This window comes from Lissotriton helveticus, chromosome 8 (genome assembly GCF_964261635.1).
Source record: "Lissotriton helveticus chromosome 8, aLisHel1.1, whole genome shotgun sequence".
Classification (NCBI taxonomy): domain Eukaryota; kingdom Metazoa; phylum Chordata; class Amphibia; order Caudata; family Salamandridae; genus Lissotriton; species Lissotriton helveticus.
The window spans coordinates 742798393-742822144 of record NC_136069.1 but is presented as its reverse complement, the minus strand read 5'-3'; the positions used below and the strand labels follow the sequence as shown (position 1 = coordinate 742822144).

General features: G+C 46.6%; 1 protein-coding gene across 3 annotated transcripts in view; it reads right to left on the bottom strand.

Moving 5' to 3' along the window:
* Window positions 1–23752, bottom strand: part of LOC144772896 (arylsulfatase D-like) — a 547027-nt gene that overhangs the window by 475215 nt on the left and 48060 nt on the right. The window contains exon 1 of one of the 3 annotated variants that reach the window (XM_078657570.1): window positions 18808–18875. The exons of the other annotated variants lie outside the window; for them this stretch is intronic. The gene's annotated coding sequence lies outside the window, so the exon portion shown is untranslated. Of the gene's footprint in view, window positions 1–18807; window positions 18876–23752 lie in introns of those variants that run through there. 3 annotated transcript variants of the gene reach the window in all.

The window sequence follows — 23752 nt, the reverse complement described above, 5'->3', positions numbered from 1 at the left end:
ACCAGCGAAGTGAGCTCTGGGGAAGGGCCAGACACAGGGTCTAGCACCACTGGCAATAAGAGTGCTCAGAAAAAACAAAGATCCAAAATAAGGATGCACGACCCTGGGTCCCCGGCAAGGACGGATAAAAGGCTACTTTGGGATTATTCTGCCACATCACAAGTATATCAGGATGAAATTAACCTACCACTCACACCAGGGGAGGCTCCTGCTAATACCCCAGCTCAGCATGCTTCACTAGACTTATTGTTTAATACCCTAAAATAGATGCAGGGGGAAGCAAGAGCAGAAAGCCGCAGAGCTAGACAGGCTACAAAAATAATCCAAAACACACTAAGAAAAGTGAATAGACTCTATGATGAAGTTGCAGACAGAGTGACACAGGTTGAAGAGAGAACGGGAAAGCTGGAAGACGACGTGGGTAGCTGGCAGTCCTTTAAAACGGCGCAGGAGAAACTGGAAGGGGACATTCAGTGGAAACTGGAGGACTTCGAAAACCGCCAGCGGCGGAATAATGTTAGACTGTTAGGTGTGGCAGAGGGGCAGGATGCCAGGCTATTCGTGATTAACCTGTTAAAGGGAGCGTTTCCTGATGCTCACTGGCAATGGGAGAATGAGGTGCAAAGAGCACATAGGTTCCCATTTACGATGAAGAAAGATCGGAGAGGGGGAGATGGCCAGGAGAGCTTGCCCAGGGCAATACTGGTGAACGTGGGGAACTACCTGCTCAGACAGGAAATCATTGACAAGGCTAGGCCAGACTCCAAACGATCATTTAATGGCACCACCTTCTTTGCCAGACCCAATTTCTGCCACATTACGGTGGAAAGAAGGTGGAAGCTCAGGCAGCTAATCACACCCTCCAGACCCTAGGTTCAGAGGCTTATCTTTTGTTTCCTGCTAGGCTTAAGGTAATTACAAAAGGGAAAGTAAGGATGTTTTTCTCAGAAATTAAGGCACAGCAATTCATGGAGGAGTTAAAGGGCCAGAAGAGCGGCTAAGCGTGTTAGTTCTGCTGACAAGACAACCCACCATTTCAGTTGGCTGTGTAAATGAGGTCCTTCACTTAAAATGCCGAGGGTAGGTGGTCATGATGCACAAAGGGGGTAGCACAGCAGGTATCACAGCGTTAGGGGGGAGAGGGATGCGATAGATGCAATTCAAAAGCGGCCCCACATAGGTCATGTGTGACCTATTTGCCTGTAAGGGGGGAGGAGGGGGTTTGGGGGGTGGGCTCAGGGGGTGGGGCAGGAGGGGTTGGGGGAGGCGAGGAGAGGGCTTCAATGGGGGGTGAAAGGTATATACAAGGTTGTCTCACACAGCACATCACAGCACAGCATGGTACAGACTGGATATGTATTGGTATATATTTGTTTGATAAAACTGGCATTAGGGTGGAAGGAATGCAACACAATATTTTTTAATGAGTATCAGAATTGCTTCGATAAATGTTTGCGGCCTCAACGATGGGAATAAAAGGCAGAGAGTGGCTGCACTTCTAAGAACAATGAGGTTGGATATAGTATGCATGCAAGAGACCCATATTGAAGGGGTTAAAATCTATCTTTTGGAACAAATGGGCTTTACAGTATTAGCTTTCACAAAACAGGGGACCAAAACTTGTGGGGTGGCCATATTAGCCAAAAGGGGAGTCACCATTGTTAAAAGGAGAAAGGAGGATCTATGGGGGAGGTGGGTGCTTCTGGAGTGTTGTATCAAGAATGAGACATTCACATTGGTTTCTGTTAATGGGTCCAATGAGGATGATCCAGACATTTTTGAGTTTCTGGACTCTGAGCTTCCCTTTTGGCCAGAACCTATAGTCTGCTGTGGCGATTTTAACATCAACGGCCTGTCTGGTTTAGGCATCGAGGACGGGCAGGTCTATACTGGCCGCAAGAGGCGGGCATGCCAGGCAATACTTAATCTGGCATATCACAATTCACTAGTGGACCTATGGGCACGTTTGAATCCAGTGGGTTCTGGCAGTACGTTTTATTCAGCGCCCCACAGGATCGCCGTTAGATTGGACTATTTCTTGATCTCGAACTCCTTAGTCACAAGGGCAAGGATAGATAAACAACCCTGAATTATATCTGACCACAACCCTCTAATACTTACGCTTAAGCTGGGGAGAGTGGAGGTTAAAGAAAATAGCTGGACGTTTCAGAGGGCTCTACTGAAAGACGAGAACTACGTTAAGCATATGATCGAATGGTTCGCTATGTTTTGGGAGGTCAATAGAGGTAGTGCCCCCCGTGGGTCGTCTGGGACGCTTGTAAGGCTGGCATCAGAGGGGAGACATTAAGTTACACAGTAATAAACAGGATACGATTAGGATGGAAAGAAGTACTAAAAACTAACAGAATTGGAGGAAGAGCTGAATATAGTTATAGAAAGGAAGGCGCCCATGGAGGACATCCTCCTCAGCATCACGTTAAGCAAAGCAGAGGCCTGCGAGGGGATCTCTAGTAAGGCGGCTACTAAATACTTAACCAAAATGGAAAACTGCTATGAACTCAGTGAGCAAGTAGGGCATATCCTCACGATCCGGATGAGGCAGAAATTGGCGGTTGGGGAAATCAAAGAGATCTCAGATGGCAAGGGAGGCGTGACTTTAGACCCACTGGAAATAAGGGAGGTTTTTAGGTGTTTTTATGCGTAGCTCTATGATCAAGACCAGATGGCAGATATAACACTTATTAAGGAGTACCTTGAAGGTATTCCACACCCGGTTATTTCTGAAGAGGAAAAAGCTGCACTGGACCTTCCTATAACGCTACAGGAAATAGTCACAGCCCTGGAAAATCTCCCCTCTGGGAAAGCAGCAGGCCCGGATCAGATCCCGGCCGAATTTTATAGAGTTTTTAGAGAGTCGCTAGGCAAGGAGATTTACACCACAATGGTACAAGCATAACAAGGATATCAATTCCAAAATCCTGGGGGGAGGAGGTGGGGGGGGGGCGATATAATAGTTATATTAAAAAAGGGTAAAACTCCCCTGGATCCCGGTTCTTACAGACCCATTACACTCATGAATGCAGACGCAAAAATATTTTCTAAAGTACTAGCAACAAGGTTAGGCAAGGTGATTGGGAGTCTGGTCAGTCCCACACAGCACAGCTTTATTCCCGGAAGGGGCACCACACAGCACATAAGACAGATGACAACACTGTTCGATGTAACCGAGGTCTCAGGGGACCCTGCCGCGGCCATAATGTTAGACGCAGAGAAGGCCTTCGACAGGGTCACCTGGGACTACCTGTGGATGGCTATGAGGTGGTGCGGAATAGGAGAAGGGTATGTAGGGGCAATGCAGGCCCTGTATAGAGATCCGTCGGCTAGAGTAAAAATTAATAGAGGCTTCACTAACTTGCTGCAGATTAAGCGGGGGACCAGGTAGGGGTGCCCCTCCTCTCCATTACTATTTGCCCTATATTTGGATCCACTGCTACGTAGGCTAGAATACAATAATAAGATCCCACCCATCGTTATGCACGAAGAAGAGTATAAAACTCTTGCATATAAAGACGACGTCGCCATCATTACGTCGTCCCCATCCGAGGCAGTTAAGGAGATTGAACTGGAGGCCAGGGGTTTTGGGGCAATATCAGGTTACGCGATCAACAGGGCTAAAACTCAGATAGTTAAGAACTTTGCCACTTCTTGCAATGACGACAGAGTGGTTTCGTTGGCTGTATATTTAGGGATAAGGATCACATCGGACTTAAATAGCCTGGTAGAGCAGAATATGGAGCCACTATTAAAGAAAGTTAATGGGGACCTCGAAAGGCTACATAATTTACAACTAACATTAGTGGGCCGTACAAATGTAATAAAAATGCTTATACTGCCGAAAGTTCTCTACCTATTTAGGGCAATACCGCTGTTGTTTGAGCCCAAATGGTTTTGCAGAATAGAACACATACTGAATAGGTTTATCTGGGCCCATGGCAAAACAAGGAGAGCTTATCGCTATATCACTCTGCCTAGGGAGAGAGGGGGGCCCCAGATTTTAAAATGTACTACTGGGCGGCGGCCTTCCAATACATGCAGGGGTTAATAGGTGGAGCAGGGATAAGAGCAGGGGACCTGGGAAGTAGACCCAGGTATACCAACCTATATGCTATCCTGTTGGGAAGTGAAGCAGGGAGCGGCTTTTCAAACTGGATTGATTTTAGCTACTATAAGCACACAAAGTTTAAGACATTACAAGCGGCATATAAAATCTAGGCTGCTTTTTCCAAGAAGTTCGGCGTTGGGAGGTTCAACAGATACACTCGTATGTTAACAAATCTCTCCCTGCCAGTGGAAATATTTAGGGACTCAGTGATGTCGGATTGGGGGATGTGTGGTATTCCGAAAGTAGGAGATCTCCTGGGCCCTGACGGACTGCTTCAGTTCTCGGAAACACAGTCTAAGTATGGTATAGATAGCAGGAGCTTCTTTAAATACTTACAGGTCAGGAGTTTTATTGCTAGCAAAAACGGTGGACCCTTAGGGTTTGGCCACAATTGTATTCTAGATACTATTGAGGACAGGAGGGACTGCACAATACGCCGGTTTTACTCAGAACTGATTGCAGCCAAGTCAGACGACCTTGAGAAATATGCTACAAAATGGGCAGAGAAATTAGGCATCACTCAGGAGGGGTTTCAGGTCTCCCTGGGCTTGGGGCGAACCATAATGTGCTCGGCCCCCCTACAAGCAAAACATTACAAGACAATATATTCCTTGTATTACACACTTGCAAGGATAGCACAGTGGGGGGGGGCAACGTAGGCACTACCTGCCCACGCTGCGACTCCAGTGAGGCGGACATAATTCATATTTTTGCGACATGTCCACAGCTCTTTACACTTCTTAGGGCGATTGAAAAATGTATGGACGCCTCATTGGGGATCAAGATCACCCTCACAGCGGATTTAATCATACTGGGGATTAATGCAGAACCTGGGGGCCCGCATGCAGAATTTCTTTTTATGGCTATGGCGGTGCTACGCATATGAATAGCCAAGTATTGGTTGGATAAGGTACCCCCAACTCTGCATCAGTGGCTAGCCAGGGTGTTGGCCGCTTATAACCTAGAAAGTGCAATCTATGCCAGGAAAGGTCGCAGGGGCAGTATACTAGGGGGGGAAATCTGGAATCCCATTGAGCAGTGGAAAAAGGGATTGAACAGCATACCAAGGTAGGGATGTTTATCTCTCTTTAATTGGGGGTTCTATTGTGCAAGGTATGCCGATTGTGTTAAACCGCTCCTGTATTTATAACTTTTTTTCCCTTGTTTATAATCTGCATCGACACCCCTGTGCCTATTTTTCCTTTTTTATATTTTCCCTTTTTTCTGTTTGCTGTCTTACTTGATTGAATTTGCAATGCTGTGCCTAAATTACGTAAATTGCGCTTAGATTGTGCGTAATATATGTAAAAATAAATTATAATTTGAATGCACTGTTAAGTATTTTGCTGTGTGGTGTGCTGTAACACCAGGTGAAATAATTATTTTCAAATAAATTCTTTTAAAATAAAAAAATAAAAATTACAAAAAAGTGTTTTGCCTTGTAATGCAATTGCAAAAGATTTTTACAGCCACAGACGCTTATTCTGAAGTTCTGGCAATCCTCTGCTTCCTCCTCTCTCTCTTCTTCTTATCCTGGCTCTCGCCCTTCTTCTCTCTATGCTCTCTCCCCACTCTATCCCTCACCTCTGCTTTCTCTCTCTCTCCTCCAGCCCCACATAGACTGACTCCTGCCGCTCATTCATCGGGTGGGTGGGTTGTCCATAGCGCCAGCCTCGCTCTAACACTCTAAACTCTCAACGAGCTAATACCTCTCACTTTACTGAGATAGGGCAGGTGAGATGTCCATAGCTCCACCCAGCCCTCCTTTTGCCCTGTGTCACGCTGCTCCCTGTAAACGTGAGAGCAACAGCACAGCAAAGAATAATTAAAGCGGTAAATGCACTGTGCTAGCAACAGTAATAAATTAGACAGTATCATCATGAGAATGGAAATTAAATCTCTGACCTTCGTTTGTTGTTGTCTATGCTTTGATGAAAGGAAAACAAGAATTTGATTTCTACTGAACTGTGAAGCGCCCAATGGGGGTTTCTTCTAGTCCAAGTTAGGCCAGTTAAAAATGTTGCCAATTGGTTTGTTTGCAGGGAGCGCCAATGACATTCGTGAGCTACTTATCTTTACCTTGCATTTTCAAGAGCAGCCTATGTGCTGTTAAATGAAGTGTAACATGTGCATCTGTCGATTATTTTCAACCCTATTGTTTTAAAATAATGCAGTCAGGCTAAATGAATGGCATGGGTGGAAGCAGGAATGAAGCATGATATGGGACAGTTTTAAATGTGTTTAATTGTTTCAAGACTACATATCCTAATTAACTTTATAAATATTCTTACTTTCTGAAATGTAGTTTAACTTGCACCATTTGGTCCTTTTTTTGTTGTTCTTCAAGATTTCCTTGGCGTGAGGGTCTCGCAGTTCCCCTTTAGGTCAATCATCGCTTGCGACACAATACACATTCAGACCCTTCCTTTACGCCACACCACTTTCAAATGTCACCAGCCGCCACTGCTAGTCTCCGATATTAATGCTATGCAATACTTAAAATATTTCTATAGTTGGCCTTATGGACTAGTTGGTTCTCTGTGTATCGGGTTCCGGCACAGTGCCCTGAGCCCGTCTCGTCTCTGCAGTCTTCATGTTGATCCCTCTCTAATGACTGATGCAGCTTTGAAAAGGTTACGAGTGCCTTTATTGCAAGTTGATAAGAAAGGTGAAGTACTGTGTTTGCTACAAGAGCGGTACTAGGACCAGAGATGTACTATTTAGTAAAAGAGAATGGCCTGGCTGAACGCAGCTGGGTGATTCAAAATGTCTAATTATTTTAGTGGTTAACTTTTGCGCTAAAGTCAAACCAAAAATGCAAGTGTTTTCAACTAAACGTTCAACGCAGGCTACAGGCTACAGGCAACAACAAGGGGTTCCAGGTGGGCGGGGGTTGGGGGGGGGGGGTAAACAGAATTTGATTTGATAGTAAGCTAGCCATCCTGGAAGTATTTGTAGATGGGTGGGGGTAGGAATTCTGGAGAGTGATACAAGAAATGAATGCGAGGGGGAGTCAGGGAACAGCGAGAGGGTGGGAAGAGAGAATGAATCCACAGGTCCACAGGTTTTACCAGGAGAAAGGTTTGAAAAACTTATTAATGAAGGACATTTAGGGACGAATCAAAACAAAATGAAGGTTAAAGAAAATTATTGGGGGCCCAAGATGGGTACCATGGTGGAGCAGTTTGTGAAATACTGCCATCAGAGCACTGCTAGTGCCACATATGAGATAACACATTAATTGCTTTTGTCACCAGTTGAAGTGTCAGAGATTCTTCAGAGTAAAACGGAGATGAAAAGCAATGGCCCTCCATCGATTTTTTTCCAGATAGCAAACAGTATCATTTATTGTTGGCGGATTACTATTCTAAGTGAATGTAGATGAAAATTATTGAGATTGTCAATATGTCAACATTCATTGGAGGAGTTTGCAAGCAAGGGAGAGCTTTCCCAGACTATTGTCACTGATAAATGTGTACAGTGTGTTTCTTAAGACATGTGAATGTTTTGAAGAGTATAGATGTGCAACATTCTCCGCAAGACAATGGACTAGTAGAGAAAATCAATTTAATGATCACGGCTTGTGTACAAACTGCAAAAATGCAAGGAAGAATAGTGAGGTCTGCTCTGCATGAATTGCCCTGGGCTCATTGCACTGTTTCAAATGGCCTTTTGATTATTTAAGAAGGGTGGCAAGTTAAAATGTTCTGCTTCAAGGTTGAAAGGGAGGATGGCGGGTGGCTTTAAAGTAGATCAGGAGAAGAGTGAAAAGAATATAACACAAAGCAAAAATATTAAACAATGTATGATGGTAAGAAGTGTGTCTGGAAAACGAGTGGGTGTGGAGATTGGGTGTGAATAAAGACAAATTGGTTGGGAAGGAAACGAATGTACAGATCTCTTGTACAAGCAAGATTGTGTAAGTTAGGAGGAATGTGGTGGCAAGGAACAGAAAATTTGAATCATGTGCAGTGCCTGAAGCATCAGGCTTAACTGGTGATGTTGGTCCTAGTCAGGAGGGTGAGGCACGAGCAAATACAAATGGAGGATGAATGTGGAAAAAACATTCTGGGTATTAGATTTAGTGTTGAAATGAATTTTACTCATATTATTCCTGTTGCTATATTTTCATAAATGTTCATTTTTTAATTATTCCAACTTTTAAACATACATCCATGCTTATTATGTTTTGTGTTTGTACAGAATAGTCTTGAGCTGATGCAAAAGGGAGGCTTTTTAATCTATTCACGTTATGTGGCTGTGTGCATTAGAAATAGTTATTTGCTTTGCATTACTGTAAAGTGTTCCTCAAAAAAGGGTGCGCCGTTTATACCAATACATCACTCACCTTTCTCAAGCTGGCCCATCATTCACTTGTATAGGGGGCATTCAAACAAATTTACTATACAGCAGTGAAGCCTGTTAGAAGACTCCTTGATGGGTGGCTCTCAGGCATATGAGAACAGCTCATGTTGACAATAGGCTACAGTTTACACAAGGGCTCCTGGTGCAGCAGTTCTCTCTTGCAATGATATGGCATTACTCCTACCCACAAGAGCAGTGTTGATGATCAGATATATTCAACAAATCAGTGTTGACCAGTTTCACTCTCAAATGGTGCCTTCCCACGGCTCAGCTCGCTTTCTGCACACAAAGGCAAGCCACAGCCTGCTTAATAAAACGGGGAACACCTTCAGAAAGTAATTTTGGAAAAGTGATGGAGTATTACAATTGTGGCAAATTCCAACTAACAACACACTACTATAAAATTGAAATATAATATCCATAGTTAAATGTGGACTGATAACCTTAAACTTCTAGGCACCCTTTCTCTAAAACGATTTTGGACAGACTAACGTTCTACATCTATTATGATATCAAATGATAAGAACAAAATATGGCAACACCACTGAAATTATAATGAGGATTCAACACAATGGGAAGGACAACAGATGAACAAATGGACATTCAACTGTCTTAGAGAAAAAACTACTTAAGCATGTTCAGGCCTTCAAAGAAATATACATATATACACAATGTAATAATGATTCTTATTTCTATTTGACACTGCTCTAGAGAAAGCACAGCAGTTCATTATTGTATATGGAAAAAAATCCTTTTAGCAGTTCATCGACCCAAAAAGAAGAACCTAAAACAAATCTGACTACCAAGTGTCTTAAAAGTGAATGTTGAGAGCAAATTTGGAGATTTGGAAAAAGAGAGTGTAGCGCATGTAGGAAGACAGTGAATTAAGCACATGGAGACAGAACTGTCACAATAGCATATGGCAGCTGAAATTAAATAGCAACTACTACAAACAAGAAGTAAAACAAAGTGATACACTCATACTATGTCAAAAATTATTGGAGAAAAAAAATCCCAGCATCCTCAATCCCTCTGCTGTGGTGAGTTGTTTACCTCCACAGCAGCACCAGAAAATAGCTGGGTGATGCCAAAAACCATGTGATGTATGCCCTATCTAGAGAACAACTACTGAAATATACAAAAAAGTGATGGGTGGAATCCATGAATTGTGATCAGCCACTCGTAATTACTTAGGGCCCCAGCCCAGTCCATTGTTATTTTGCACATCATAGAACAATCTAGCCAGACCTTCCAGGCCAGGTCCTCCCTTAACTGGAACACAAGCAACCCAAGACCAGTTTTGTCCTGATAAGGGCTCATCCGTCAAGTTTGGCTTGGTTCCAGTGGCACAGAGAGCATGGGACCAACATATGGGTATACCAGTAGCACTCAGGGCAAAGCACTGAAGTATGCAAAAAAAAAGTGATGATGTGATGCTTGAATTAATCTAAGCAACTGGTAATTTTTCGGGTCACATCCCATTCAATAAACATTTTACACACCTCAGTTTGGACTCAACCATATGCAAATCAGTCTAGAACGTAGAGCAAAAGGAACAAAACAGCCCGAGCTGGCAGGCCAGGTCCTCACCTAAACAGAAACACAAGCAACCCATTGTCTATGTGATGCCAAAAATATGAAGAATAACATATCTAGAGAAAACTACAGCAATTTAATATAATAAAAATGGTGTACATGCCTTTAAATAAATTATTTCTGTGTTTAGATGTGACAAGGTGCTTCATAAGCAGTTGACCCTTTGAACACTGCATGTTGGTCTGTATTTGGGAAGGTATGCTACAACCGCTGGCAAGTTTTATTCTTGTTACCAATGATTTTACATTATTATATTGCATTCCAGGGGGTGTGGGAGGGGGGGTTAAATATACAAAGGTAACTGGTCGCTGTGGGAGTTATTCTTTTAAGTATTGGAAGGAGTATATTTTTGTATCTTATACTGGTCTATGGAACTGTGGGTACAAGCTAGGGAGTAGCCTAGGATGGCTACGGTCCCCTGGTGAGGGAAGGTTGGGGTACCTTTGGCCTCGATATTCTCTGTGGGGTGCTGAGCCCTCTGCAAGTTGCCAAGGAGAGGTTGTGGCTAAGTGCAGTAATCTGTTTGCTAATATAATGCATTCTCCCCATTGTTGTTCTCTGGCTTGCTGCTCAGCCAGTGGTGAGGTCACGGGAATGCTGAGAGTGTCTGTGCTTGAAGAAGGATCAGTTGGAGTGTATGGGATGAGCAGCAAGGAGGCTGCTCCTGGTAAGGCATTACATGGAACTTACCATCTTCCTGTAACCTGTAACTGAAGATACAACTTGAAGAATGAACATATAACCTTTTTCTACATGACCTGCCTACGTGGCACACTTCGTTTTAAAACTGGCAACGAGTGGAGAAGACCCAAGCGTGAAGGGAAGTTTAATACTGGAACAGAAAAGATTTAAAGTATCACAGAAAGAAATAGAGAAGATTACAGAGAAAAAGACAATGAAGACTGTGAAGAGGGTTTGTGCCTGGTAGCTCCACATGTGTCAATTTTAATGGACAGCCTACCGTCCAGGAAACCTTCACAGACTAGCGTGAAAGCAGAAGGCTACCTATTTTACATATATGAGAAACACTGATGTGGTGAGAAAGACTGTCTCAATTAATGCTTCTAAGATCTCCATGTGGATTTAAAGTGATTGCCAAGCGGACTGTTGTGCCTCCGACTGAATTGTGGATGCCTCTACAACTGAACAGCCTCAAGTCCAAGAGTTTATAAAAGCCTTTGTAAAGTGGCCAATGGACTGTGTTTAGCCCTAGAAGTTGTTCATCGTTCGGCAAGTCATGCCAGAGGGGAATGATCGGACAGCGTTAAGTTGGAGTAAGCCGGCGTAATTGGGGGAATCAGTTAAAAATATTGAAGTTGGCTCATACATCAACATATGGCACATAACCAACAGTAAAAATTGTGATTTTCTGAAGAGTGTTTCTATGATTCCATTTCAGGGAACTTTAAAAGATAACCTTTGCCATTGTTTTGAGACCATTACTGGGTCTGCCTGAGTTTATGTTGCCTGCAATGGGTATTACCGCTGCTTGAGTGCATCGCCTCGAGCATCGAGATTCCTTGGAGCGTAAAGCATGAGCATGGAGGTTCCAGAGTGTGTGGCCTGAGTCTGTTGAGTTGAGCGTGCAGATCTTGCTGTGCATCCATGGCGGTGTCCAGACTCTAAAAGAAGTGACAACTGACGCCATCTTCTGTCAAGTGCTTGATGCATCATCACATGTAGTGTAGGCCCCATCTTAAAACGAGTCACCGCTTATTCCTTTTTATTGGAATGCTGCTGTAGCGCTCCTCATCGTCAACTTATTTTATTTATTGACAACACCTTAAGCTGTTCTGGTGAGCAGCCGCTGGGCACATTGAGTGTGGAGCAGCATTTTCAAGGTAACCCTGCACTGTGTGTGAACAGGGTATGGAAACTCCCAATGAATCGATGGCCATAAATAGAGCTGAGGCAAAACTACATGGGTGAGAAATCTACAGCATTTCTTCTTCTCGCAAGAAAGTTAGATTTGTGTGGTTGGAGCATCACATCATTGCTGCGGGAGGTTTGACAGGAAGTTGAGCAACGCACTGATTACATATATTTGACTGGGCATGCCATATTCTTTTGAGAGCTGTAAAGGGTCCTGCACTTGAGAAAGTTTCCGGGTCCACTCACCGGAGTTCAGAAGATTGGCTGCTGCCTATGTGGATTTTGTATGCATCGTGTGCTAGGTTAGAATGGCGGCTGAGTGTATTTTGAGATGCTGTAATTATGTTGTGATGTTGAATGCTACCCTGGATGTATTACATGTACTATGCAACATACACATATGCTATGTGTCTGGGAATTGAGACCCTTCACTTCACCACACTTCTATGGGAGGGTGCTGGGGGCTGCTGCTGAGTGTCTAGGCCCAGAAGTAGTGGTAGCCTGGGCTTTGACCTGTGTGCTGGATGGCTCATTGGACCAGTCCTGCCCCCAACCCTCCAGGACTTGATACTAAGCCACCATGACTGGGTCCTTTCGGGAGGTGATTGGAGGGGTAGGGCTGCATGTCAAGTCCCTGTCCCTGATTGGATTTTAAGGGTACCTCCCTTGTTTTTTCTTTACATGTGGGGAATGTGACATCCCCTAGATTGTGTCTATTCATGATACACCCCAGCAACAGAAACACATAGTGGTTTAGATTATTGTTTGGAATCCAGCAGCATGGTTCAAAATGTAGTGGATGCGTCGTATCTGGCATGCTACCTCTCAGATCACGCCCTCTTGTTGGTCACCTACAATGCTGGTAGACCGGCTCCTCTGGTCCTGCTTTGGAAGCAGAGGGTAGCGGCCCTGGCAGACCCAGTTTTTGGGCCTATGATTTCGGAAGTACTTAATCATTATTTTGAGGAAAACTGGGGCAACATGACTGCTAAAGACAAAGAGTGGGATGCAATTAAGGTAGTCTTCGGCTGGTAATGTATGAAAGTGATGTATGGGTAAGACAGCAGCAAACATGGTCATTGGATTTGCAGAAGAAAAGCTTAGGCGTACTAGAGGGGTGTTTGGTTGTGCAGCCACAGCGATTGGTAGAGTGGAAGGAAAGTAGGAGAGAGGTGCTGGAGACCTGGAACAGGCGAGATACATTTGTGCACACCAACTATAAGCAGCGGCTCCACGCAAAGGGGGAAAAGGCGAGTAGGATGCTGGCAACCCCTTCTCCGCAGGGAGGCCCGGAGAACCGCAGTGGTTGGGGTGAGAGATGCACGAGGTTGAGAGGCGCATGCGCAGCAGGACATAACAGAGGTCTTTGTGGCACACATGAGGGGAAAATACGCAGTGCCTGCAGATTTCGCACAGGGCGCTGGGAAGACATATCTAACCGGTCTGAAGATGACCTGCCTATTGGGCGATAACAGAGATAGGATAGACGAGCCTATAGCTAAAGTGGAGATTGTGGCAGTGATTAGGGCTTTGAAGACAGCGAAGACCCCAGGAGGGGAAGACATCCCAGCTGAACAGAACCAGCGAAGGGTCGGTACCTTTGCAGACCGCCTGCTAGAGGTGTAAAATGAAGTGTATGAATTAGGTCAGTTGCCTGAATCAATGAGGAAGGTTCCCATAATCATGCTGCCTAAGCCGGACAGGGAAAATAAAGAGGCTGTGTCCTTTCACCTCTATCCATGCTGAATAATTATGTCAAAATACTTAGCAAGCTTTTGGCAGCACGGCTGCTGGAGTACATGACATTGCTGATTCACGAGGATCAATGAGGGTTTATCCCACGCTGTAACACACAGTGGAACCTAAGACGAAGACTAGGCAGGACTGCCCGTTATCGCCATTACTCTTTGGATTGGCCATTGAGCCGCAGGTGTGTAGATTGCAATCGGACCTACATGGGTGGGGAATGACCATTGGAACTTTACACACGTTGTCTCCCTATATGCAGATGATGCTGTGGTATATTTGCGCCAACTGGAATACTCTGTTCCCATTATGGTGGCCCTCTTGGAAGAGTGCAGAGGTATCCAGGCTATAAGTAAGGCAAGCCAAATATAAACTTTCCCTCAGGGGGTACCGGGGGAAGTTCCCACGTAGGAACTTCCGGGCATGGGTCTATCCTGGGAGACCTCTGGCATGCGATACCTCGGGTTTAGGATCACGAGGGAAACTACACTGTTTAAATTCCTGAAGATCAAGAGGGTGCTTGAGGGCCTCCAACCATCTGTAAAACTCTGGAGCACCCTCTGCTGGTCTTTTATGAGCAAGCTGGCATTAGATAAGATGATCATCCTTCCGCGCTGCCTGTATGTTTTCCAGGGGGACAAGTTTGATATCCCCAGAAAGCAATTCACGAACTGGATAAGAGGGTAGTGGAACTGTTGTAGGCATTGAGGAGAAAGAGTGAGCCTAGCCATGCTGAAGCGGAATAGGACTCAGGGAAGGCTGGAGCTCCCAAACCTGGAGCTCTACTACCTGGCAATCCAGTTGCAGCATGCAATACATTAGCTTGATGCGGAAGGTAACTGGGAGAAGAGACTTCTGGGGGGCACATGCGGTGGGGACCCCTTACGGAGCTCCTGATTTTTAGAGGCTAGAGATCCGGACACAGTCCCCTATGTAGTCGGGCAGGTGTGTTGAGCATGACAGAGGGTGGATCGGCTGGTGCTTCAGCGCGCCCCCATGAGCAGGACTTAAATATTTGGTCACTTCATCTGTTCACACAGATAGCACAGACAATGTCTTCTGACAAGGTGGAACCTGGGGATGCAATACTCTTCGGACCTGTACCCTGACCGGTGTTGTGGCAGCCTTTGGCCGGGGTAATTTCTCCACTATGGCAAAATGATGGCCACAGCGAGGGGGATCTGGACAACCTTACCAGACGTGCAACGAGAATCGCGGATCCTGGTGAAACAACTTAATAGGGTCGGAGGTCAAAGACTGATTTCCACTTCTATAGGGTGTTGTGGGATGATCTCCCGACAGGCGTCCTTCCAGTTCAAAGCAGATGGCATGAGATACTGAGTGAACCTCTCATACATAAAGAGTGGGAAGGTGTAAATGAAGGGGTTAAGAAGGTCTCTACCCATGCAAGAATTAAATTGATATAATGTAGAGCACGAGGTTTACCCCACACTGAATACCTTTAATGCAATCTACTTGGGGCAGTCGTCCTACTGCCTGCGCTGCATGCGTTGGTGTGGACTTTATGCACATGTTGTGGGGTTGCCCCTACATAGAAGGGTTCTGGAGGCGGTGACTGTTAGAGTGTCGCTACGGGGTACACCTCCCTCAAGGAGGTTAGGAAAAGCTTGATGGGAATGGTCCCGGTTAAGAAGAAGAAACACCTTAGCAGAAAATGTGTAATGCTGGGGTTGGTGCTAGCCAAGCGAAGAGTGGCTAGCCATTGGATTTCTGTTAAGCCCTCCGTGGGTGGAGGAATGGCTGAGGGGTATGGCAGAATGGGTGGTTGCGGAAGAAAGTCATAAGCAATAGGCTCGAACAGACAACAAACTGGCAAATGATCTGCAGGCGTGGGCAGCAATTTTAACGGAGCTACTTGAGCCACCAGATGGTCGACCACTTTGAAGACTGTCCAGGATTGTACGAGAGTGGTGCACAACGGATAGAAATAGGATTATTTGGAGGAGGTACTGGGGAGAATGAGAACGGGATGGGTCAAGTGGTGGCGGCGTGTGACGTCCATGCTACGGGGTGGGGGTCGTCGGAGGGTTTTGCCCTTTCCCCACACTCCCATGGATGGAATCGGTTATTAATCTGCACCCTGTCCACCGAGTACTAAGGTAGAGCAACGCGGGAGAGTGGGTAGGTCAAGGTAACATGAGCAGCATATTGAAGCACATTGTTGTATTGCTTGTTTGTACTAAATGCCAATAAAAGTGTAAACAAAAAAGTCCTACATAAGCACCAGAGGACCCCGCCAATGCTCGTACGGGATTAGAAATAGGAGTAGCAAGCCACAGGGGATTATATCGGCTGGCAAACTGCACACATACAATTAAATCCCAAACACGTGTTTGAGCAATACATAGAATAAAACCCAAACTAATCAGGGAAAAGAGGAATGCCCCAAAAAATTACCAAATCCCACATCCGCTCTCACAAGCTTGTAGTTTAGGGAAGGAAACACAGGAGGATTTTAAAAGCACACCCTGTCCTGGCGTTGGGTGTGCTTTCAGTGCCTCTGAAAACAATGACACTGTCAGTAACTACATGCTCTTTTCCTCCATTATTGAGGTAACCATGGAGCTCCCAGGATAGAGTAATGCGTTATGCCAGTCTGTGCAGTGAAGGTACTGGAAGGAATGCAGGTGAGAAGTAGGAGAGGGAAGCACAACAGCTTGGTGATATAATAGGTCTGGCAAATGAAAGCTAAGACTCCAGGAGCATGCACTATCAGTAACATATTTTTCATCCGAAAAACATACTTACATAAGCTACTGAATGCAACTGCTAGAAGAAATAACTGCAACAATGCAAGAATTGAAGAAAGCGGTCATAAACACTTTAAGCACCCCAGGGAAAATTGCAAAAGCTCTGAATAATCCTACACTTTCAATTCACTCACTCTTATCCTGAAAAGCTGAGGATTGAAGAACTCTTGTTTAGGGCACAGAGATGATCTCAACACATTCCGGAGCTAGGTCCCACAAAGACCTAGCACTATAGACATTCAGCACGCCCTTAACCCAGAGAAATGTTCCATTGTCTCTCTCCACAGGAATTTGCCTAGTACCTTCTAAAACCGTTCAAAACATAGGTGTTGTCATGGACAAACTTCATTCCTTAGAGCCCCAAGTAGTCAGTTATGAGCTTCTGTTTTGTTGATCTGAAGATTCTGCGTAGCATCTCACCACTTCTCGATCAGAAATATCATATTCCAGTGGTCAACGCAACTATGCAATGGAGAATTGATTACACTAATAGTGTCTATGTGCAACAGAAACGATACGAACACATCTTCAACTTATTTTAAATACAGCATCCTGACTAGTCAAAGGATAATAAATGTAGAATCATATTTCTTTGAGTCTCTCTCAACTTCAGAGTTGACTTAATGCACAAGAATTGGGTTTGCCATGTACAGTCATGCATACGGTGGTCTACACAGCTTCCCCTCGTTTTTAGGTGCAAGACACAAATGGCACTAACATATGAAACGTATGATCATCCAAACACTTTTGCTACATATTTTTAATATGGAGCAAGGGCAAGAGACCAGGCTTTTTCTACAGCAGCAGCCACACTCTGAAATTCCCTTCCATTCCAACCACACTCCTAATCAGTGCTGCTATTTTTTGTTTATTTTTTTAGGAACCAACTAAAAACCTGCCTCCACTCCCTATAGTGCAGCTGTGTGGTCAAAGTATTGTGTAATGGCTTCGTTAGTGACAAGAAACTTTGTGACCAAAACAAACTGCATTTTTGGGCTACCTACTTAATGGTTATTAATTCAGTTCAGGAAAACTTGCAGATTCTTCACCTTGTGGCTACGAGTACGGCCAGCACCATGAAAACTTGCAGGCACGTCATCACAACCCAGTTGTACATTCACCCAAGTCTTCACAGCTAGGTTTCACACGACCATTGAAGCATGGCTGTCCCTAAGCATGCCCCAGAATTATTTGTAGATTCCTCCAAGCTGCCGTTATGCTGCAGCGGAATCTGGATAGTAAGAAGAATCAACATGTACTGGCATAACCAATAGGTTTTACCTTTGTCAATGGTTTTTTCTCCTGATACCGTTTAAGCACTGGCAAAAACAAAAAAAAATGTTATTGCCAATGCTGAATAGCATTTCAAAACAAGCCGTGGCAAACGCAAAAAGTTTCGCCTCCGCGAAATCTATTTGTTTTGTCAATGCATTTTTAGACACGTTCCAAAGCAGCACGAGCTGTTGTGCAACTTGGTTTAACGTTAAAAAATAAAGCAGTGCGTTTGCCTTAAAAGAAAAAAAAAAGTGCTGTGAAGTGGTTAAAGCTGGCCCTGCATAGCGCTTTTCTTTTAAACTTCAAGCCATGCTGCACAGTGCAACACGTCAAAAACACATTGACAAACCGAGGGCTTTTAGTGGGATGGGTCCTGCCAGTGTTCAGCACCAGCAGTTCTAAAACACAGGTGTCAAGATGGGTCCCTATCGGGCTCTCCATTTTTGCCCTCACCCTCAGGTTGAAAAAGAAAACCTTAACTCTACAGCATTCCCTCTCCCCTCCACTGCCTATGGTGAAAAGTTATTTCATGGTCTCTTGTCGGAACTGAAGCATTTTCAATGTTATATAAAACGCGGCCGTAGTTGGTGCTTATATATCATATGCAACTAACAACCATTGACAAAGCCAATAGCCTTGGCTTGTTGTAGGTGTAATGTTACTTGTATTTTATATCTGGGGGCAATGACAGAAGCAACAAAATGCCAGTCAGGCGGCATACAATGCTAAGCACAGATTTTTAGTTTAAGTGTTTTTAAAAGCCACACCCTTAATTACATCGGCCACGCATCCATGAGAGACCCCCCTCCCCTCAGTTTTTGCATCCCACTTAAAGCCCTGACAAAACCACTAGATTTTACAGAGTTAAAAGCTATTGGCTTTATTTGCAATAGTTTTCGCTGACAGCGTATGCACTCTGTAGGTAAAACCTAAAAAGAAAGTGAAATGGACAAAGCGAACAGTTGCCCTTATTCGACAACAAACAAAGATTACAGATAAAAAGTAAAAAGGGAAACGCTGGAGAATAAGGCCAGAGGAAAAAAGTAAACAGGAACTTACAGCAACCGTCGGGTCACCTTCCTCTTCCTTCTGCAAAGGGACACTAATGTGTAAACTTACAGTGCTGTAGAGCTTCAGAGCAGCAGCTACTAGTGTATAATGGGAGCTTTGTTAACTGGGCTCGTGAAACCCTCTCCAGACTTCTCCCTAATTTCCACAATGGGCGTTTGCTGGAGGTTCCACACTGAGGCCTGCAGCGCAAAGCGTTGATGGGTCACCCGCTATTGCCGGGAGGGCCAGTCACAATGGATGCTTCAAGGAATCCCCTCTGTGCATGCTTGGCACATGATACCCAACACTGAGTTCATGCCCTTGTGCAAGGCAACAAAGCGAGCCAACGGTTAATTTCCTGAAGAGAAACGGTCACATAAGTGGAAAAAACATGACGGCAACAAAGAATGGGGAAGAGTAGAAAGGGCCTGCAAACAATCAATCAATCAATCAATCAGGTCATTTGTAGAGCGCACTACTCACCCGTAGGGTCTCAAGGCGCTGGGAGGGGGGGGGGGGGGCCGCTACTGCTCGAACAGCCAGGTCTTGAGCTTCTTCCTGAAGGAGAGGTGGTCTTGGGTCAGGCGCAGATTGGTCGGAAGTGAGTTCCAGGTCTTGGCGGCCAGGTAGGAGAAGGATCTTCCTCCTGTTGTCGCTCTTCGGATGCGGGGGACGGCGGCGAGGGCGTGGTTGGTTGATCTGAGGAGGCGCTTGGGAGTGTAGAAGTTGATCCGGTTGTTGAGGTAGCTCGGGCCTTGGTCGTGTAGGGCTTTGTGCGCGTGGGTGAGGAGCCGGAAGGTGATTCTCTTGTTGACCGGGAGCCAGTGCAGATCTCTCAGGTGTCCGGAGATGTGGCTGCGTCGGGGGATGTCGAGGATGAGTCTCGCCGAGGCGTTCTGGATCCGCTGGAGTCTCTTCTGGAGTTTGGCAGTGGTTCCGGCGTAGAGGGCGTTGCCGTAGTCCAGTCGGCTGGTGACGAGGGCTTGGGTGACCGTCTTCCTCGTCTCGGTGGGGATCCACCGGAAGATCTTACGTAGCATGCGCAGGATGTTGAAGCATGACGAGGAGACGGCGTTGACTTGTCTGGTCATGGAGAGGGAGGAGTCCAGGATGAAGCCCAGGTTGCGTGCGTGGTCCGTCGGTTTGGGTGCGGTGCCCAGGGCGGGGGGCCACCAGGAGTCGTCCCAGGCGGAGGGCGTGGAGCCCAGGATGAGGACCTCCGTCTTGTCTGAGTTCAGTTTCAGGCGGCTGGTCGTCATCCATTCGGCTACGTCTCTCATCCCTTCGTGCAGGTTGGCTCTGGCGGTGGCGGGGTCGTTGGTCAGGGAGAGGATCAGCTGGGTGTCGTCAGCGTAGGAGATGATGTTGAGGTTGTGTTGGCGTGCGATGGTCGCGAGGGGGCTCATGTAGACGTTGAAGAGGGTGGGGCTCAGTGAGGATCCTTGAGGGACGCCGCAGATGACTTTGGTGGCCTCTGACTTGTACGGTGGTAGGCGGACTCTTTGTGTTCTTCCGTCGAGGAAGGAGGTGATCCATTCCAGTGCCTTCTCCTGGATTCCGATGTTGCTGAGGCGCTGTACTAGGGTGCGGTGGCAGACAGTGTCGAAAGCCGCGGAGAGGTCCAGGAGGATGAGGGCCGCTGTTTCTCCGTTGTCCATCAGAGTTCGAAGGTCGTCGGTGGCGGCGATGAGGGCGGTCTCGGTGCTGTGGTTCGCTCGGAAGCCGGACTGTGAGGGGTCGAGGGATCCATTCGTCTCGAGGAAGGCGGCCAGCTGTTTGTTGACGGTCTTCTCGATGACTTTGGCCGGGAACGGGAGGAGCGAGATGGGACGGTAGTTCTTGAGGTCGGTGGGGTCTGCTGTGGGTTTCTTGAGGAGAGCGCTGAGTTCGGCGTGCTTCCAGCTCTCAGGGAAGGTGGCGGAGTCGAAGGAGGTGTTGATGATGTCCCGCAGGTGGGGTGCGAGGACAGCGTCGGCTTTGTTGAAGACGTGGTGAGGGCAGGGGTCAGTCGGAGATCCGGAATGGATGGAGTTCATGGTGCGGATGGTGTCTTCGGTGCTGATCGGGGTCCAGGTGCGGAGGGTGGTGGTGGGTGGCGTCGTTGCGGTTGTGGCTTGCGTTGGTTGGTTGTTGAAGCTGTTGTGTATGTCCGTGATCTTGTTGTGGAAGTAGGACGCGAGGGAGTTGCAGAGGTCTTGCGATGGGGTGATGTCGTTGTTTCCGGCGTTGGGGTTGGAGAGCTCTTTCACGATGTTGAAGAGTTCCTTGCAGTTGTGTGCGTTGTTGTCCAGCCGGTCCTTGTATGCATTTTTCTTGGTGGCGCGGATCAGTTGGTGGTGTTTCCGGGTGGCGAGCTTGAGGGTGGTCATGTTGTCCGTCGTTGGTTCCCTTCTCCAGGCTTTCTCGAGGGCTCGACAGTTCTTCTTGGAGCTCTTGAGTTCGTCGGTGAACCATGGTGTTTTTCTGCTGCAGGATCTGCTGGGTGGGGTTCTCAGAGGGGCGAGTTCGTCCGCGCAGTCGTTGATCCATTTCGTGAGGTTGTCGGCGGCCTGGCTGGGGTTCGCTGAGTTGGCGGGAGGGTGCTGGCTCAGGGAGGCGGTGAGCTGGTCGGCTGTGATCTTGTTCCAGCTTCTTCGAGCAACCTGTTGCTGGAGGTGGTGGATCGTCGTTCTTCTGAAGGTGAAGTGGACGCAGCTGTGGTCCGTCCAGTGGAGTCCTGTTGCGTGGCTGAAGGTGACGTCTTTGCTGGATGAGAAGACGGCGTCGAGTGTGTGTCCGGCGAGGTGGGTGGGGGTGGTCACCAGTTGCTTGAGTCCGAGGTTGTCGAGGTTGTCGAGCAGGGTGATGGTGTTGCGGTCGTTGTTGTTCTCCAGGTGGAAGTTGAGGTCCCCCAGGAGGATGTAGTCGGCGGAGGGGAGAGCGTGCGGGCTGACGAAGTCGGCGATGTCCTCGCTGAATCGTGTGCGTGGTCCCGGGGGTCGGTAGATCAGGGTGCCTCTGAGGGTGGTCTTCGGGTTGGTGTGGATCTGGAAGTGCAGGTGTTCAGCGGTGGTGAGGGTGTCATCGGTGTTGGTAGTGATGCGGATGGTGTCTCTGTGGATGATGGCGATGCCTCCTCCGGTCTGGTTGTCGCGGTCCCTCCGGGTGATCTTGTAGCCCTCTGGGATGGCGATGGCGATGTCTGGGGCTGAGGAGGCGTTCATCCAGGTCTCGGTGATGAAGGCAACGTCGGGGGCGGTGGTGTCGAGCAGGTTCCAGAGTTCTACGGCGTGTCTGTGGACGGAGCGGGTGTTGAGCAGGATACACTTGAGGTGGGTGCTGCTGGAGTTCGGCTTGGCGGGTGCAGGGAAGGTCCGGATGCAGGTGAACTTGCAGGCGTGGCAGCTGAAGGGTCCGTGGGTGTGCTTCGGGGCGGCTCGGTGACATCCTGGGATGTGGCCGGTGTTGAGTGCGATGAGGTCGGCGGCGCTGTAGGTTCGTCGGGTCGGCTTCCGTCGGTGGGGGCCAGGGGTCCTGGCGCTGGGCGCGGTCCAGTAGAACTCTTTAGTGTCAGCCAGTGTCAGCCAGTGAAGGCACACAGCCCGCAGAGACAAACAATTATACTTGGTCCAAGCTCCATAGAGGACTGGAGTTCAGCAAGAACCGTAGAGAAAATGAAGTAGCAGGAGAGCCTGACCAATGAGAAGCAAGGAAATAAGAGTGACGTGGGAGCCAAACAATGGTACATAACAGTAAGTATGAAACGGGCTCTAAGCCCGGTTTAAACCTTTTTCTTTTATTTACTATAGCTTTTGCTGATAGCGCTCACACGCTGTAGGCGAAACCTAAAAAAAAAATCCTATTTATGCGTTATTATGCATGAGTCATGATGCTACCTTAGCCCTAGTGTCATCAGACATGCATCAAGACACTGAGGCCTTTTTAATTATTTTTAATTACTGTTCCAAGAAGGCAGACACCCTTACTGAAGCAAAAATATAAATAAATACAAGCATTTGCAATGCAATAGGGCTCGCATTAGTAAAGTTAGAGGCATTAATATTGTAAATGACACATTTTTTATTTATGTTTTTGTTTAGAAAATAGTGAAATTAATAACGTTGTCATTTACAATGCCAATAGTGTTAACTTTTGCAAACGTGACACCTACAGCATTTGTAATGCAATATGTGTTGTATTTACATGACTTAGACGTATTAATATTATAAATAACAATGGGTTGTATTTTTTTCAATAATTAATACTTAAATAAAAGTTATTGTAATTTATAATGGCAATAGCTTAAACTTTTGCAAATAACTTTTTGGAAGATTATGTTTAGTGTATTTTATTGTGATGAAAATACAAGAACAGAAGTGAAATATTAACATTTTTTGTGACATTTGTAATAAAGTTTGAAACATGGAGAGAACATATTTGAATCTGTTGTTGAATGGATGAACAGATTGATGCTGTGGTGGCTCTGAATGATGTTGTGGCGGCGACGAGTGATGCTGTGGCGTTCAGTGATGTTGTGGTAGCGCATAGTGATGTTGTGGTGCCCCTGAGTGATGCTGTGGTGATGCAATGGATAGTGATGGCAATAGATAGATAGAGGGAGGGCGAGAGATAGAGGCAGGGCAAGAGGGCGAGGGATGGAGTGTGGGGCGGGGGAGGGATGGAGTGTGGGGCGGGGAGGGATGGATGGAGTCGGGGAATGGATGGATGGATGGAGTGCGGGGATGGATGGATGGAGTGGGGGGATGGATGGATGGATGGAGTGGGGAGATGGATGGATGGATGGAATAGGGGGGATGGATGGATGGAATAGGGGGGATGGATGAAGTGGGGGGGGATGGATGGAGTGGGGGATGGATGGATGGAGTGGGGGGATGATGGATGGAGTGGGGGGATGATGGATGGAGTGGGGGGATGGTTGGAGTGGGGGATGGATGGATGGGGTGGGGGGATGGAT